The sequence below is a fragment of the Zeugodacus cucurbitae genome, chromosome 6, assembly GCF_028554725.1.
Source record: "Zeugodacus cucurbitae isolate PBARC_wt_2022May chromosome 6, idZeuCucr1.2, whole genome shotgun sequence".
NCBI classification, from domain to species: Eukaryota; Metazoa; Arthropoda; class Insecta; order Diptera; family Tephritidae; genus Zeugodacus; species Zeugodacus cucurbitae.
The window spans coordinates 49779026-49794624 of NC_071671.1; the positions used below are offsets into that span (position 1 = coordinate 49779026).

Genomic DNA, 15599 nt, shown 5'->3' on the forward strand with positions numbered 1-15599 from the left:
AGCTCACCACAGCGGAATTGCAAGCTGATGTACTTACAAAAAAGGCACTTTCAGTCTCAATATCAGTGGAATGCAAAAAAGTCATTGCACTGCGGTCTTCTTGCGGCTCACTACCGAATGAAGGGACTTCGATTGAGTCAAACGAACCGTTCTTACGTCAGATGGATCTATGTAACCAAAATGGACTAGGATTTTTATCCAGTCACGGACTAACAGCTCGGCAACATACCTCAAAATTATTTGCCGGTACAACAACAACAACTTGCATGTCTGAAGATCTTTCTGATCCGAGGTAAATCGTAAGTCGTATTGTGGGGGGTTCAAAGCACTTTGTCACAAATAGCTTCTTTTTAGCTGTCTATGTTCGATCCCTTTCTTTCATGTTACTATACATGACTACACCCTAATAAAGTCCAAAGATTATGTTATGTTATAATGATAGCGCATTTAGTAAAAGTTGTAGTTGGTCTGAGTTGAACTGTCCACCGCACAGCTGTTACTCGTAACTCATTCGTGCGCCAATAGGTGAGTGGTGTGGCCAAACCAACAATCTATACTCGTACGTAGTGTAATTATAAAAACAAAATCCAGTGGATGTACGAACAATTGGAAATTCCTACTTGTCCACATGGACGAACACACATAAACACTCGCAAGCAGTTCTTCATTTGTAACTTTGATGGCAGAAGATCGTCTCCAACGTGATGTGATTTCGCTGATGACCATATATTATGGGATTATACAATGTTTACATCCATACAAACATATATACATATAAATCTACATGTGTCCACATATCAATGTCTACCGACATCTTAATTAACTGCACTGCCGCTCATAGTTGTTCGAAGGTACTAAATGCAAATATTCTGAACCCTGTTGATGGCTCTTGTTTTAGTCGCGGAATTGGTCAAGTATTTAATTAATGGTAGTTGTCGAACATAATATTAATTGAATAATAGATCTACCACATATGATTGCTTGTCTGTAAAGTACTAGCATGTCTATATGGCTTCATACTTATGTAGACCCGCTGCACATAAAAGTTACCAATTAATTTGAAAAGTAATGAATTTATTCGACGCAAAAGATTATAAAAATGTGGTAGCGGAACATGTTCAGCAGTTGATGATTGCTACATACGTGGGTCGATAGCTTGAAAACCGAGCAAAATGAGTTATATTCCCATTCGTGGAAGAGTTTATTTAACCAGTAGTGGACACAGGTAATATGGAATTCTTTGATACGATCGCGTTTAAAAGTTCTGTAATCTAGTTGCACAACCCGTATGATATGAGTTTTTGAAGTACGAAGACGACTCATGTCTCTAAATCACCTCTTCAAAAACAAGCGTGTCGGAATCTGAAGAAAAGGATTCAATTCAAGTGCAATGTTTGAGCAATGGATTATTGGATCGATTTTAACACTTGCTCTATATTCTCATTTAGAGCCGTTTTTCTAAACTCTGTGCAAATATCTTTATTAAGAGCTCCTAAGTTGACTGCATGTAACTCTTTACATCTTTTAAGGCATCATAGTGAACTTTTGTAACGAAAGAATAGCTTTTCTTCTAGTTGGCTACTTACTCCTTCCAGTTATCTTTACATTCCATTTTAATAGCTCATCCACGTACCTTCGGATTGGGTCGTACCTCAATGAGTAAGCTCAATAACTAAGGAATATTTCTTGACATTACCCATAATTTGGTTGAAGTTATCGATGATAGGTTACGTGAAGAAAATTAACAATTGCCTTGAATTTATTCTTCTTCCAATTATTAAACATTAACAAAAGTGGCTTTAACCAAGTCGATAATAGCTCGGTCCACGTTCAAAGGAAACCTCTCGCTACTTCGGATAAGAAATTATAAAAAATGGGAAAACTTCTTCAGATGTCATCATTCCTCAACTTCTGTACCATAAATTATGGTTTAACGGAGATTTATGGAGAAACCTAGTATTCACATTACTTTTTCTTATTACATCTCAATTAACTAATCGTTTCAAAGGAAAATCTTGAACTATTTATTATAAACCGACTTAGAACATTTTCCCGGATGAACCAATAGTTATATGGTACATTCCTATTTAAAGATGTGTTGAAACGATTTAAACCGAATTAGCCCGTTGAACATTAGCCTTTAAACTCGGACGGCAGAGACTTGTGCTGTTTGAGACATAGTTGGTTACCATTAGTGAAAATTATTTAAAAATTCCTTCAGGTCAGACCTTACATAACCTACTTGCAAACAATACTTGATTGTTTTTTAATAGACTTTCTCTAGTCTCCAATATCTAAGTGGAGATCCTTTTTACCGCAAAAGTCTTCTTCACAAAAGCTGATTAAAATATATCGAGATATTATTGAAAAAATCAGACCTATAATGAGCCAACTCCCAATTAGTCTAGTTCAACTACACGATAATATCCTTTATAATCCTAATTTGGAGCTCATGATACGTCGAGACTTAGTCGCACACAAAGTTAAAGTGGCTACGTCTGTAGTTGAACCTTTTTACAGTTGATTCTTGATTTGGTTTGCAATTTCATAATGAATAGACTTACTAAAGAACAGCGTTTATTGCTGAAATACGGCCGCAATTGCTGAAAGTGGTCGAAAATTGGGGCTATTAGTTAGAATTTATTCGAGCCAACCACGGCGGACACTTAATCAAAATTATTTTTAAAACATAATGGCGAATCCTTATCTTTATAACAAAGCTAAATTCTTGAAAACCGCATGCCTACAAACACCCATTATAATTAAATCTTGTCAAAAATCGAGAGGTTTCAAAACCTCTAGAAAAAGAAATACCCTATGAATATGAGTATACACGTGAGTATGTACTTGTTACAGTGCCTTCCAAACCACACAAAATGCAACAGTGCCTTCATAACAACTAACAAAAGCTCAACAAAGCTTTTACACAGAAAGCTAATAAGCACAAAAATTAGCAAAGTAACCATGACAAAAGAAACCGAGTTAATTCTACAGCAACAACAAAAGTAACAGCGCTGGAGTAAACAGTCGAACTATGGAACTAAGTGTACAAAGCTCAACTGAATATTAATAAAGCAGCTGTGTGCTCTTTCCAGCGCAAATGTCTTAAAGAGAAAGGGACGACAAGTGATGGCGTTAAAGAGTTTGAAACCCTCTACAACAACAACAACTAAGAAATATTATTGGACAAGAGCGTAACACTACACATGTTAGATAAGCGAGTTGGTGTGGAAGGTGAGTAATATAGATAGGTAAATATGTGTGTATGTATGTATATAAATATGTATTGTACGTGTATACAACAACCGAGCGCTCACTTCAGCGTACTCTCTGCAGAGCTTGTGTTGACTGGAATATTATTGGTATGTATGAATAGGAGACGGAAGAGTAAGCGCACGGAAGTACTCATGCATATAGACAAACATGTAAGTAGATATGTGCTTACTACCTACATATAAAGTAGTAGATTTTGCATTGTGGGTGATTGGAAAACACACAGAGCACACTTTTGGCTTGGAATTGTCTACTCACGTGGAAAGCATGGCTCTATGCAGCTGCTTGTCTGTTTGTAAGCGTATGTGTGCTACTCGTAGCTACAATAATGACTTTACTTAGCTGCTTGTCAAATAGCTTAGCTCAGTTCCAATTCTCACGCTCGCCCAGCCGATTGGTTGTACGGTTCAAGAAGTAGCAGAAAACAAAGAGTAAAGCAAAAAAAAAACTTATTGTAGTTAGTAGAACGTTGAGGCGCGTTTGAGAAATATTGTAAAGGTGTGTAAAATGGTGATATATAAGTGATATATACTCACAAATATACTTGAAATGCAGCACTATTTGTGAAATATTTGTTAAAAATTGGTAGAAAAAAGATTTGGCTTAAAAGAAATAGCGAAAATTGTGCAAATTCTATTGTATTTGGTGCGGAAAAGAAATAGTAAAAAAGAAGAATTGGTGCGTGTGTGAAAATTCGCAGCTACCACGTTTGCTAAAATCGAAGTGCTAATTTGCCTACAGACGCTGGCATATTTATGTATACGTGCATACTTATATTTGTATATATTTGTTGTATAAAGATATTGCTTTAACTGAGTGCATACACATACATATGTATATAAAAAATTACAAAAAAAAAATTTAAAAAGTTTACAGATATAAAAATATGCAACAATAACAAATGGAGTTTGCAAAATTTAAAAGAAACAAGTTTTTAGAGATAAAATAGTGTGCAATTGACAGTGTATGATTGTACAGACAACTGCCGCAGACTCAGTTTTGGCTTGCTTCTCATTTTTGTTTAATAGTTCGAGAGATTGCTGTTGCCTCTTTTATAATAAACTCCACAAAGAATAATTATAGTTATTAAATAACACAACGCTTACCGCTTGGTGCTTGCTTCAAGCAAGTTTCTTCAACAAAAGTGTATTTCCCACAACCAAAAAGCAGCCTCCGAGTTGCCGCTGCTTTCCAACTCGCTGCTTCTACTTGGGTGGCCGCCTTCTAGGTGGCTATAAAATTAAATAAAAACAATTAATTTCATTAAGCAGTTAGCAATATTTTATTTATAATGTATGTTATACACCAAATTACCTTGAAAAACCTTAAGCATGAAGCTACAAATCAAACTCCAGCAGCAACTCCAAAACTGACAGCCATCATTGACACCAGCATTCCCACACCTGCTCGTTGTTCGTTACTTTGTTGTTTAAACTGCAGTTCGTTGGTTGTCGCTCATTTCCAGTATGCAAATATACATACATATATATCTTTCTAGCTTCTCTTCTGCTTCTGCTTCTTCTTTTTTCTTTTTGGTGTCATCGTTGTTATTGTCTGCTTTGTCACTGCTTACCTGTGCCAGTGTCGTGTGTTGTAAGCGCTTCATTGTATTCAGGTTGCTCAGCGTGTGCTGCTTCGACGGCCGTTTTCGATCGCTCGTTTGTCTTTGCTACTTTTGCTATGCTTTCAGTTGACGTAATGTGGCTTTAGGCGAAATAGTAGGAAAACAAATTGTGAAAAAAGTAGAATGAAATGTGTTTTTTTTTTTAATCGAAATAAACAAATGGATTTAATCATGTGTAACTGCTATTGTACTTAACAACAAAGTGATTAAATTGTAGAATGCAAAAACAACAGCAACAAAATAAAGTATGCAGTAGTATTAAATAAGCTATTGAGACATTTGGTATCGGGTTGGTAAAGCATTAAATGACAGCTATTTAGCTAATGTGCCCTTTGGAGCGAAATTAAATTAATGAAAACGCGAAATATTTTCGATGTACATATGTAGCTGTATTTAAGGTTCTATGTATAGTTATGTAAAAGTTTTTTAGTAAAAAAGTATATACAGTTGTGTTTAAAATAAAGGCAGTAAGCGATGATCTTCTAAGCAAATTCTACAACTTCTACATACTATCAATATGAAATTATAAAAATAAGTGTTAAAAAAATATATGTTTACTCTTATAAAAAGAAAGGGTGATGTGTATAGCAAAGGGAAAGGTTTCAATGACGTTATTTACATTTAAAAAATGGCTATTCCTTCAATTTTTTTAAGAAAAGAAACAGTTTAAAAAATTCAATATTGGTCTTCAATCTTTAAATAAAAGAGATATTAAGTAAGAAATATAAACGAAACTCTCGTTAGGTCGTAAAAAGTCATAGTTTTGACAGAGACGTGATCAGTATATACTTAAATTTATAGGTCGCTAATTGGAGCCACTTGACGCAAACCATATTTACAACGTTCTTAACAAAATATATGTATATAATACTTCGAGTTTAATCATAGGGGTCCAAATCAGTTAGTAAGTTGTTTACCTTGTGGTTTCAATCCATGGATTTTTTAGACATTTTACGATTAAATTTCTTATTAATTTCCAAAACGCAGTCCACTTTGGCATATTTTATTCAACAAGTGCTTCCGGAAAACTCATAAAAGAAAGAATTCTTGAGGGGCTTAGTAATACGATATTTAATATAAAAGTTCTTCTATAGAAAGATTTAAAAAACATATAGTATATAACAAGCTGAAATCCAAAAAAAATTGGGATCAATGAGACCACCGATTTAAAATCCATAGCAAACAATAGCTGCCATCGATTGGTCACTTCTCTGCTCGCTATCTTTGGGCGCTGCTCGTCTGTCAAAAATTTTACATGTGAAAGCAACAACAAAGATATCTAGTTGAATTCGTGCTGGAGAGTATGCGAATACCTCATTAATTAGTCGCTTGCTGAGTGCTACCAAGTTTTGTTTTATTCATTTTAGAACCATTTTACTATTGTGAACGGCTCAAAGGACAAATTACTGTCAAAATTATAAAAATTGTTATACACAAATTTGAAATTGAAAAGGGCAGGCGAAGATAAATCGTTAGTATTTTTGTATTGAATTTATTGAATAAAAAACTTTAATAAAAATCAAATTTGTTGCAGAAAACGTTAGACATAGACGTTGGTTGAAGAGTTCAGTGCGACAATTCGATTTCAGTGCTGCCAGTTTGTATGGTAATTTGGAAAGTTTGTTCGATTGGCTTGTCTATAGCAGTTAGCCAATCGATGACAGCTAATATTACTAGACAAATACAACATATTTTGAGAGAGTGATACATAAGTTTATGTCACAATGATATCTTAGTATATTCGAGAAAACATAAGTTGTTAGAAAAATCTAGTTCTAAGTTCTTACTCCTAATTCAATTTTGTACTGGAACATGTACATACATATGTATAGTGAACCTAAAATAGATTTGCTAAACAATTTCATATAAATCTAAAAAAAATATTTCTTGCCTCTGCTATTATTTTACGCGTTACTGCATATATGCACATGTACAACCACACATTGACAAATCGTAGAACCTCGTTCAAGTACACTATACAAGTGGGTACTTGGTAGCAAATAGACATGCAATAACAACAACAAAAATACCAGGAAAAAGCCAAGCTAAGCTAGTTAAGCCCACACAAGCGTTTGGTGTAGAAACCCACTTATTGCAGCCCCTTCAGCTGAAGCAAATAACCACCAACCACATAAATAGACAAGTAGATACCCATACAACCGTCAATAACTAAATAAATATTTATATAATAACACAGAATTTATATAATTTGTGAATTTCATAGCATTGACTAAACGCTTAGTAGAAAGTACCCACCAAATAGTAGCCGCCGCAGAATACCCACAGTTACTATTTAACAAAATTTATTAGTAAAAAAAAAACAATTGCAATAAAAATAATAATAATAATAAAATTTAATCAAATTAAAAGTGCATAAAACTTAACTAATAATAATTAAGACGTGTGTAGCCATCAAGTGAACACCAAAATTTGCATACAACTGTTGGAGACTGCAGTAACCCACGAAGAGGAGAGCAGGCGTTAGAACGAGATTTTACAACTTTAGCTATTTTTAGCCGCAACGCAGACATTTAGATAACTGTACGTATAAGAGTAAGTACATATTTTAATTATTTATTATTAAAAAATAATAAGAAACAAGTAAGGAAGGGCTAAGTTCGGGTGTAACCGAACATTTTATACTCTCGCAATTTATTTATTTAACTTTATTAATATTATATAATACACAATTTGACCCACATATTCGTCATATATATTGTATAAAGTCCATTGAAAGTTGGAAACCATAATATTAGGTTAGAAGCACCGAGGTCCTGTGTTCGATATATGGGGCCTTAAAAACCTATGGTCCGATTTCGGCGATTTTTAGAATGGTGCTGCCACACTATTAACATAGTATTTGTGCAAAGTACTGCACCGATATCTTCACTAGTACTTACTTTATATATTGTAAAGTAAACGATTCAGATTGTCTTCAAAGTTCTGGTATATGGGAAGTAGGCGTGGTTGTGAAGCGATTTGGCCAATTTTCACAACATATCATTGGGATGTAAGGAAACTATTACAAACCAAGTTTCATTGAAATCGGTCGAGTAGTTCCTGAGATAGGTTTTGAGGTTTTTGACCAATAAGTGGGCGATGCCAAGCCCATTTTCCATTTTGTAAAAAAATCTGAGTGCAGCTTCCATCTGCCATTTCTTATGTGAAATTTAGTGTTTCTGACGTTTTTCGTTAATGAGTTAACCCACTTTTAGTAATTTTCAAACTAACTTTTGTATGGGAGGTGGACGTGGTTATGATCCGATTTCTTTAATTTTTGGAACGTATTAGTGGCTCAAAAAACGACTGCAGAAAGTTTGGTTTATATAGCTCTATTGGTTTCCGAGATATGTACAAAAAACCTATTTGGGGGCGGGGCCACGCCCACTTCCCAAAAAAAATTACATCCAAATATGCCCCGTCATAGTTTGATCCTTCATACCAAATTGTATTTCCATAGCTTTATTTATGGCTTAGTTATGGCACTTTATGTGTTTTCGGTTTTCGCCATTTTGTGGGCGTGGCAGTGGTCCGATTTTGCTCATTTTCGAAAGCAACCTTCCTATGGTGCCAAGAAATAAGTGTGCCAAGTTTCATCAAGATATCTTAATTTTTACTCAAGTTACAGCTTGCACAGACGGACGGATGGACGGACGGACAGACAGACATTCGGATTTGAACTCCACTCTTCACCCTGATCACTTTGGTATATATAACCCTATATATAACTCGTTTAGTTTTGGGTGTTACAAACAACCGTTATGTGAACAAAACTATAATACTCTCTTTAGCAACATTTGTTGCGAGAGTATAAAAATATTGAACGTAATAAATCATGCAATTTGCTGTTAAAAAATTAAATATGATTTTTTCAATCTCTTTTGAATGATAACTTTATTTAAATATATGACTTTCTTTGCAAAAGTGACGTCATTATGACAAATATTTAAATATGAGGAGACACACTTCTTTCTGAAGAAAACTCTCATTTTCTGATAGTCATTACTGGTCATACCAGTTATGTTCGATTATCTTAGGATCAGAGACACGAACTATAAAAATTTAATCGAACTAACTAAAAATCTTAAAAAAAAATCCTCCTAACAGATTCTACTGTGAATCCTAAAGTATAATCTCAAAGAAGAAATAGTAAAGACTGTTTCGTGAGATATCATCCTAACCTTAAAAATATTCCCCTGCCTTGCAAATCACAAATTGCCTGACTTATCATCTATTTCATAAAAACAGACCAAGTAATTCCGAATATAGGTACTCCGTGGGTATTCTAAATATCACTGAGAGATTTTTTTGAAGAGAGCAATAATTATCGCTGCGTTCTGAAGATATCTTTCACTTTGAATTATTGAAATAGATCCACCGTTTCATAGAAAGACAAATTGCCACGATATTTTCTCCTTAGACAATTACTTGTGTCTAGATAAATCTAATTTTGTCAATGAATATTCCAAATACTTCTGGTTCCGGAAATGAATAAAAAAGCTATTGTTACTGCTGGTGGTGACGATAGTCTAGGACTTGTTCAACAGGTATGCTTCTGTATAACATATCTCTGATTTCAAAGGAGAATTGAGGTCTTTTCTTCATCGCTAAACCATATAAAGGGGTAAAAAAACCAAAAACGGTTTGGGATCTCAATGAAATTCTTTATTCCTGTGAAAGTACAGTCGATGCCATTATGTATGGAACTTGACTTCTTTTGCATGGCCACCACGGGTATTTCAAGCTTAAATCGGCCGATACTGCTGCAATTTTTCGTTCGAAGTTCATCAATCATCGTTGGGATAGGCCATAGACTTGACGTATCCTCGCTGGAAATAGTCTAACGGCGTCAAATCACACGACCGAGGCAACCAATTGACTGGGCCATATCGTGAGATAACACGTTCACCAAACTTGGTTTTCAATAAATCGATTGTGAGATTTGCGCTCTTTAAGTCGAGGTCAATTTCGGTAGTAAATTTTAATAATTTCGACTTGTTGTTGGATCGTATATATTTTCTTGATCAAACCTTACTCAAAATATATGTCAAAAGAGCAGGCGTCGTTTGCTATCTCTATCGGTCTACTTTTGTAGCGTCTCTTTTGAAAAATATGTAGTTGTTTCTTAGAACCATTAAATACAATAATGTTATCTCTTTCACATAAGAACTATAGTATGTACATATATTGTTTTCTGGTAATCTGTGAATCTTGAAGATAGGTAATATTCTCTAGAGACTCAAAGCCTAAAACTAATAACGCAAAGAATTAAACTGAAAGAGAAAGATACCATTCGCGGCGGTCTCCAGCATCATATTTAGGAAGTATAAATGACTTTTTGCTTTAAGAATCGAACACTTTAAGGAAATTGGATCTTCCAGCATGTAAATAATATATTCATTCCATTTACCTAAATATTAAAAAAATATACGAATCGATTATATATATTTTTTTGTTCTTGATTAATTCGTTTGTTGGCTATGTGATTGGCAATTATTCCTAAACACTTTTCCATATCAAATTATTCCATTTGATTTCGATGATTAGCGCACAATACCTAACATAATAATCGCATTTTTGCTACAGCTCGTTTATGAGTATATATGTATGTATAAATGTATTTTCGAAATTGCCTCTTTGCTTATATAAGGTACTTATCGTAATAGCCTTGCAGTAAAACAAACTGGTTACACTACTTAACAACTAGTACGCATTGCGAATTAAACAGAGCAGCCTGTGGTTTTTGAAAATGTCAATTGATAGATTTCCATTCGATTAGACAAGAAGTTCTAGTTCACTTTGCATACACTGGAATAACCACAAGATATATATTTTTTTTCAAATAATATTCCGGTATAAAACTGATCTCTTGCCGAACAAACTTTCGAAAGATTAGTTGCTTTTCTGGCTAGTTCTGATTAGGGTTGGCAACTACTATTTTTCTCGCCTTTTTGTATGTTTCACTGCGGGTTTTTGATTAATACTCGTAAACACACTACCATACAGCAATTAATACAGAATGCCTTGGCAATAAATTTAATTTTGTGTTAAGCACGCGCTAGGAAATGCTATTATGTATTCATTTATATATAAATAAATATATTTTACACTTATATACTAGTATATATGTATACTCATTATATATATTTAATGTAATAATAACACTTCTGGTTGTATGACCTTCTCATACAAACAATTTCATATCTTCTCCTATCACCTAAATACTTTTATGCTCATAAATATCTAATTAATATTTTTAATGTCAAAGAGTTATAAGTAAGAGGTTATAAAAAGTGTTTGTGAACTCTCATTTACCAACTTTCTACCATCCACTTACCACGCCGTCAAAATGAGTTACCTTATACTCAGCTCATATTAAATATGTATGCATGCTCATAACTCTTTGCTTAATTAATGTTCCCAAAAGAATGCATTTTTTGCCAGGACTTCCCTAAAAGCCAAATTTCCTCAATGTTTGTTGCCGAAATATTCTCTTTGAATGAAATAAGGAGAGAAAGAGAAAGCTAGTGAGTGTGTCAAACTCGAATTTTATACCAAGCTTATTATTCCAGAGTTACCATTTGTATTTATTTCCAAATTCTACATAAGTTTTACAAAAAAAAATATTAAAAAATATGTATTACAAATGAAAGTGTTTAGAACATTAATAAAATTTTAATTAATATTATTGAGCTATGAGAAAAATATTCTAAAAATTTTGAAACTTTTTAATTTTTATATTTTATAAAATATTTTCTTTTAATTTAATTCCACTAAAAACTCTGTTAGGCTATTTTAAGATTTTGCTTTTTTCTTGGTAGATTCAACTAATGAAAAGTGTTCGATAATTAAAAATATTTCAATTTCAATCAGTCAGTTTGGATAAAAAACATTTTGATTAAGCAATGATACTCGAAATTGACAATGCGCCTTTGTTATTTTTTTTATTTTCCGAAAACATATTTTTATCAACTGAGGATTGTTTTGGCAACCCAGTTTTATATTTCTTCTATGTACATATTTTCGCTCTCCTCATTGTCTATATTCGGTTGTATTTTTTACTTTGGAGCGAGTGAACTCCAATAGAAACTTACTATCTTCCAGTCTCGTGCTTTTCCGACTTCCAATTAGTCATTGGAAAAGAATACAAGGAGGATATTCTTGAATAGGCAGAGAACGGCCTGTGAGAATATTCACAATTTATATTTACATATAACGAAGAAAAGAAGTTTAAACAATTAGTTTGCATAAAATAATTTGGCAAATAAATTTTATTAAATATTAAAAATATTAATATTTGAATATATTTCTTATTCTCTTATAAGATAAATTCAAGCACTTCTTGCATATTTGTACATATTTTGAGAAGGTATTTATTGGTCTCACAGCGAAAATGGAATATAACTATAAGACGTTACATTTCCTCTATTTTGTATATTTGATATTTTTATTAAGAATATTAAAATTAATTTAGAAAATATTATTTCATTAATTGAAAATTCAACGAAGTTCAAAATTACTAAATTTATATTGCCTACATTTTGGCGCAAAATTAAAAAAATAATATTTCAACAGGATTATATTGCTGTAGAAAAGAAAGCAATATTTTAGATGAAAAATGTAGCTATTGTATTATTAATTGAGAAAATGTATTTATTTTTTGCCACTTTCCTTCTTTTTCTTCAAAAAAATAATAATTTTCTTAAAGAAATACCAGAAAATAAAAATATAGTACAGGAAATATGCATTTATGTGTGTTTGTTGGTATAACGTAGCGTAAATATTATCTTAGCCTACCCTAACATGCGCTGAATAGAGTCCTTTGTCACATAAAAAGACACAACAAGCATTGTTGAACTATTGTGCCACTTTTTATGCCAGCGAAGGCGTGAGTGTGTGTGCGTATATCTAGTGAGTGAGGGGTTACAATGTGCTTATAAATATGTATATTTAGGTATATTTAGTATATAGAGGTTTGTATAAAAAAATATAAATTGTAAAATATTAGAAAAACTCAAAATTTATATATATTTTACAAATTATTTTACTACAAAAATAATTTTTCTTAGCTTTTTCAATAATTTTTTTGGACAATATTTAACAAATAATTAGCAAATTTCTTACCAAACAACAATTTTTGTGCGAAATTTTAGCTTAAAATTTTTTCAAATATATCATTAGTATATTATATAGAACAATATTTATCATTTTCGCTAACAAAATTTATTTACTTTGCTACTTAGTTATAGCACTGCAGTTTTATCTAAAGCCTACACGGCGTATACGTAACTTGCTTGTACTTCAATAAGCGCTCTCAAGCTGGAGAAAAGCCTAATAATATGCACAGATACTACAAATTTACGCATTTGGAGTAATTTCTATAGGAAATTATTATTTTCCGATGACGTTCGTTGCCACTTAACGTGCACTTTATCTACTATGAAGCTACTTTGCAAGTTTAGCGTGCAGCAAATAGCTGCTGGCGCAATGTGTTATGACAATAACTGTGAGTCGCGTAATTTGAATATATAATTTTTTTCAGTAAATTTTAAATTTATTTGCGAGTAAAAACGGTTTTATAGATAAACACTTAATTTTTTAAGCTATAATTATATGCACGTCCCGGTTTCGGAAGCTTTTGAAGGCTTAAAGTAGCAATAAATTTCAGATTTTAACAGCTGATAGAGTTGCCAACTGGCTCTAAAATTAATTGTAGATTGCTTTTAGGCTCTATGAAGGTAAATTATAAGTGCGTGTGGTGATTTCGGAAGCTTTCAAGTACTTTACGTTATGATAAAGTTGGGATTTTAACAACTGATAGAGTTGCCATTAGTCTCTAAGCTAATAATTTAAAATTATAGATAATTTTAGCTATATAATATTATCTATAAAGACAACTTATAAGCATCATCCGACAAAATTATTAAAGAGACTTTAATTATAACTCCTATAATGATAATATCTGACCTTCAATCCCTAGACCTTTCCATCTTTAATTACCCACACTCACCTACATTCATATGGCCACATTAGCTTCAATTAAATTTATTGCTTCACAGTTTGTTAAGTCTAATTTATTCAACCCATTAAGCGTTTTATTGAAGCAGAAAGCTTCCATTAAAATTAATATTACTGATAATGTCAACAATTTGGGGTAAATTGCCGACCTTCTAGCATGTGAAAGGTAGTACCCATGCATTTACATGCACGTATATTTACTTGCTGATAGTTCTGGTACACCAAAAAATAACAAAAAATAAAATAAATAAAATAATAAATAAACACAACCACTAGACCAAAACTCTAGTTCATTATAAGAGTACTCCACACAAAACATCAAAATAATACTCACTTCTATTTTATTTTTTTTCAATAATAATATTTACACCGTTCTACCTACCTGTATGTGTACTACATATGTATATTTGTATTGCCATCGCGCTCATAAACAAATGAGACATTAAGAAAACACCGTTGAATGTCACGTACTTGCGCTTAAACTTCAACTTCCAGACATTGCCAGTTCATGACTAGAGTAGGTCTGACAGTGATTATCTTGTAGCGTCATAAGCGTGACATATAAATATATATGTACATATAGAGTGTGTTTATATAGAAATACGAGGGCATTTCGATAAGACAATGACTTAATGCTGCCAGGGAACAGCCGTGAGTATAACTACAAAAAAAATTGGAGTAAGATATGTCTTTAGATTCGTCTTTGACAGCATTTGGGAACAGTTGAGAACAGTGAATTTCTGAAATGATTCCGGAAACCGATGAAAATGGTACTGTACTGTATGTTATATTATCATAAAATATTCTCCAAATATCAATATTGGAGAATGTTTCTGATCGGATAGTTCTTGACCGGTTCTAGACCCAAATTTCGGGAAGACAAACTTAACTGAGCTCCTTTTCCAATTGAATCGAAGCTTCTTTGTTTCGTAAGTTACAATCGTAAAACCCTAATATTACCATGAGTAATTGAGGGCTCCCTATACCATGAATTTCAATGATTGAGAAGTACTTTAAGGAAAACCCTCATGACCATAGAATATTCAAAAACGATATCCAAAATCTGTCTCCTACAGATATATCATCTTTCTTGAGTAAACAAAAAACAGAAACACTGTATTCACTTCAAAAGAGTATTCGAAACATAATTCGCTATATAAGGGACGATCTTACGGATAACTCGTGTCAGAACGATATATTGAAACAATACACTAACCTAAACAACCTTGAGCTTATGAAAGCTTGTCAAGTAATGAAAGCTCGGACCTTTAAAAAGGACGGAAAGGAGTAAAGAGGTTTTCATTTAAAAAGAGTGTTCCAAACATATTCCACTTCATCATGTACGAACTTTCGTGTAATTGGTTTAAGAACGATACCTTAAGCCGATACACTAACCTAAACAATTTTGTTTAATGATCATAGAAATGCGACCATGTAAAAAATGGTAGTTCGGTAAATTTTTGTTGTTATCCATATATAGATATTATAATATATAGATAAAACTAAACTCTTTATAAGAAAACTTGACAGTAGCTCATAAATTCAAATTTAAATAGATGAAATTTTTTTAAATTAAAATATACAGCTTAAGAGAGACTGTATTAGTAACGAAAATGCCTTTCCTAACCAATATTAGCTCATTAAATAAAGCCTGGACTTATCAAACTGACCTCGTAGGTCTTAG

General features: G+C 32.7%; 1 protein-coding gene and 1 long non-coding RNA gene across 3 annotated transcripts in view; one reads left to right on the forward strand and one right to left on the reverse strand.

Annotated features, from left to right (window-relative positions):
- LOC128922486 (uncharacterized) overlaps positions 1 to 5139 on the reverse strand; it is a 51686-nt gene extending 46547 nt beyond the window's left edge. The window contains exons 1-2 of the long non-coding RNA XR_008471701.1: positions 4588 to 5139; positions 4380 to 4505 (exon numbers count right to left, since the gene is read on the reverse strand). This is a non-coding gene — a long non-coding RNA (uncharacterized LOC128922486). The remainder of the gene's footprint in view (positions 1 to 4379; positions 4506 to 4587) is intronic.
- Positions 3617 to 15599, forward strand: part of LOC105217390 (protein GDAP2 homolog) — a 78397-nt gene continuing 66414 nt past the window's right edge. Inside the window, exons 1-2 of one of the 2 annotated variants that reach the window (XM_054233088.1) lie at positions 3617 to 3771; positions 7122 to 7450. The gene's annotated coding sequence lies outside the window, so the exon portion shown is untranslated. The remainder of the gene's footprint in view (positions 3772 to 7121; positions 7451 to 15599) is intronic. The other variant, XM_054233089.1, reaches the window with a different exon arrangement.